Below are 3,927 nucleotides of genomic sequence, written 5' to 3'. Positions count from 1 at the left end.
AAATCCAAACCATCCATTTGCTGGGCCCAATGCAAACATGCCATTCCTATAAAATCATCTTCATAGGATGATCCTAACTCTTCCATCTCTATACCGAGGACACCGTATGACAGATTGAAGAGTTAGGATCATTCTAGTCATATGCTTTTATGGGAAAGGAGATTTGCACCGGGGCCCAACAAATGAGTGGTTTGGATCTTCGAACAAGGTGGGCCCTAATGAATTTTCTAATAAATATTGATGTCTTACATTGACTTTAGTACTATGATATATGCCTAGATTTATTTTAGACATATGATTGTATTGCTTGTGGTATCGAATGCCTTGCATGCTTGAGGGTTCGCCTTGCAGGTGTGCAGCGCTGTCGTGTGCCCGGCGTGGATATTGAGTCGGGGCGTGACACATATGTATGTCCTATGCACCTTATATCAAGGGGTAATCGATGATAATTTTATGAAAAAACCACAATAATAAAGTTACTTTGAGAAATAGTAGGTCTGGTTTATTATCTTGTCATATAAGGACGATCACCACGTTTCGTAGAATCATCACACTTTAGATTTCTAATGCATCCTCCTTATAGTTTTATTAAATCAACTTATATTTAGAGAGGATTTTAATACTAATGCCAAATGGTCTTTTACATATACATATACTTTTACATAGATGACACTAGTAGTCACTTATTCAAATACGTAGAAAAAGCCTAATTAACTAAGCAAAAGGCTTTTGGTTGTAGCAGTCAATGTTGGTACCATAGCTCACACCAAGTATGTCGCAGTATCTCTTGTAAAATCCGATGCGGTTTGCGACCGCAACATTGTTCCCTTTGCCACATTCAAGTCCCCCATTGATGATGTTGGTGGAAACACCGAATCCAGGAAGGCGACCCGCGGTCTTATCTTCATTGGATGGTGTCCATCGGCCTGTGATGGCATCATGGCAGGAAGGTTTTTGTGATTTAGAAGTCATCCAATACCATATTGCTGTCTTAAATGAAACGGTAGCATAAGTGGAAACTAGATCAGGGTTGGCGAGAAGGTTTGCCCCAATGGCTTTTCCAACTGGGCCGTAGTTGTAGTTGCTGCAAGCACGAAAATACAAGTCAAGATAGATCTCTAGAAAGCTAAATCTAGAAACAACAGAAAAAAATGCATGGAAAAAGAAGAACTTACTATGAGATTTGAATGGGACCTCGGCCGTGGTATTTTTTACCATAAGCGCATGGAAATTCTGCACTTGCAACGCAGTAATCTACTGGATTCTCGCCTTGTTTTTGAAGGAAGCAATATCCCCATGAATATTGGTCGCCTGGTGCAGTTGCCCACTTACCTGAATACATCAATTAATGAATCATTAATTAATCACAGATACTAGATCCACGTTAAGTTGAAAAACTAACACGCATAATATATATATATATATATATATATATATATATATATAGAGAGAGAGAGAGAGAGAGAGAGAGCGAGAAAACTGTTAAGCGCACCATTTTTTTGGTGCGCTTAAGTTGTTACAACGCCTCCCATTCGTTTAAATGTTTGGGTCCCGCTGGGTCCTGCTAAAACGCACCAATGGGAGGCGTTGGTGCGCACTTTTCTCATATATATATATATATATATATATATATATATATATATATATATATATATATATACATATAAAGGGATTTTCTAAGCTGCATCGCAAAAGGGTTTCCGCGGCTGGTTTGGTGCACGTCAGACCAGCCACCTCGTTAATGAAAACAACAGCTTTTGTCTCCATGTCCGACAGACCAACCGCGAAAACGCTTTTGCGATGGACGCTAGCAATTCCTATATATATATATATATATATATATATATATATATATATATATATATATATATATATATACACACACACACACATATATGCATATATATATAGGGAAAACATTTTGTGAGCTCGTGCTAGAAGATTATGAACTAAACCATCAACACAATCAACGACATTGGACATTGTAAATAGGGACACTGATACGATTCTACTTTCCAGCATCCTCTCTCCAAAGGGCTCTATCCATTCCCATGCTAATTAGTTGTTTTGTTAGCTTACTTTATAGTTATCTTTATCCGTATCTTAGTTATCTTTATTCTAACTAGTTGTTAGTTATCCTTTTTCATTACTATTGAGGAATGTAATGAATGAAACGTTTTGAAGTAAGGAGGCCCTAGGCCCTCTACTGGCTATTTCTCATTCTTTTTCTTCTTCAATTTTTATTTTTTTCACAATACGATCTAGGATGGTATTAGAAACCCACCATTAGTTTCATGGGATATATACACACACACACATATATGCATATATATATAGGGAAAACATTTTGTGAGCTCGTGCTAGAAGATTATGAACTAAACCATCAACACAATCAACGACATTGGACATTGTAAATAGGGACACTGATACGATTCTACTTTCCAGCATCCTCTCTCCAAAGGGCTCTATCCATTCCCATGCTAATTAGTTGTTTTGTTAGCTTACTTTATAGTTATCTTTATCCGTATCTTAGTTATCTTTATTCTAACTAGTTGTTAGTTATCCTTTTTCATTACTATTGAGGAATGTAATGAATGAAACGTTTTGAAGTAAGGAGGCCCTAGGCCCTCTACTGGCTATTTCTCATTCTTTCTCTTCTTCAATTTTTATTTTTTTCACAATACGATCTAGGATGGTATTAGAAACCCACCATTAGTTTCATGGGATATATACACACACACACATATATGCATATATATATATAGGGAAAACATTTTGTGAGCTCGTGCTAGAAGATTATGAACTAAACCATCAACACAATCAACGACATTGGACATTGTAAATAGGGACACTGATACGATTCTACTTTCCAGCATCCTCTCTCCAAAGGGCTCTATCCATTCCCATGCTAATTAGTTGTTTTGTTAGCTTACTTTATAGTTATCTTTATCCGTATCTTAGTTATCTTTATTCTAACTAGTTGTTAGTTATCCTTTTTCATTACTATTGAGGAATGTAATGAATGAAACGTTTTGAAGTAAGGAGGCCCTAGGCCCTCTACTGGCTATTTCTCATTCTTTCTCTTCTTCAATTTTTATTTTTTTCACAATACGATCTAGGATGGTATTAGAAACCCACCATTAGTTTCATGGGATGTGTGAGCCAAGAAAGCTGCAATCTCCCTTTTACGTGTGTCAACGTCCCCAACGGTGCCAAAGCCATCAAAGGAATTTGCAGCATCAATGAAAGCATTGTAAGTGTAGAAGCCTTTGCCTTGGCAAGTGGGGTCATTTTGATGCTTCAGCATTTGGTCGAAGAGGGATGGATTGATGATGGAGGCCACACCCCCATCACCGCTCGTAGTGAAGTTTTGTGTCAAACAGTCAGGATGACAATTGCTCTGGCAGCCTGCCCCGCAGTACTCGCAGGTAAGGCCACAGTAACCATATTGGCTGCAACAGCGCCTTCCCGGGCACTGAGTTCCACCAGCTTGTCTTCCACAATGCTCTGCAAAGGAACCAAACAAAGAGGCTAAGGAGAGCAAAATCAAGATCCAGGTCCTCATTTTTGCAGATAGATGTGTTGCCTAAGAAACATAAGCACTATTTATAGAGGGTAGGAGAGAGAGAGAGAGAGAGAGAGAGAGAGAGAGAGAGGATTTTTTTTCCTTATGACTAGTCAATAATAGTCGTCCCCAATTGAATTTAAGGCAAAAGGAATTCAATTGTGACAGGAAAAATGCCCAAATTAGTTACTGGATATGCCTTCTCGTGTTTGTAGGGGTTTTTGCAAGAAGAGTAACCAACTATGCACTATTTGTGAAAAGAGTAACATAGTTTGGTAATGGCATTTGGCCATTTTTTTGCAAATGGGGTAAATTTGACAAGTCTCTAGACCGAATTCAAACATATAATGATTTTAAATTTT

The 3,927-nt window shown here is 37.9% G+C and overlaps 1 pseudogene; it reads right to left on the bottom strand.

Annotated features, from left to right (window-relative positions):
* Positions 1 to 714: 714 nt before the first annotated feature.
* LOC143886028 (endochitinase pseudogene) lies at positions 715 to 3,565 on the bottom strand (annotated as a pseudogene).
* Between the last annotated feature and the right edge of the window lie 362 nt (positions 3,566 to 3,927).

The sequence above is a fragment of the Tasmannia lanceolata genome, unplaced genomic scaffold (assembly GCF_043159265.1).
Source record: "Tasmannia lanceolata isolate RefF3 unplaced genomic scaffold, GAP_Taslan_0.1 ptg000011l, whole genome shotgun sequence".
NCBI classification, from domain to species: domain Eukaryota; kingdom Viridiplantae; phylum Streptophyta; class Magnoliopsida; order Canellales; family Winteraceae; genus Tasmannia; species Tasmannia lanceolata.
Note: the sequence above shows the minus strand (reverse complement) of the source record. Positions and strands in the feature narration are given on the sequence as shown.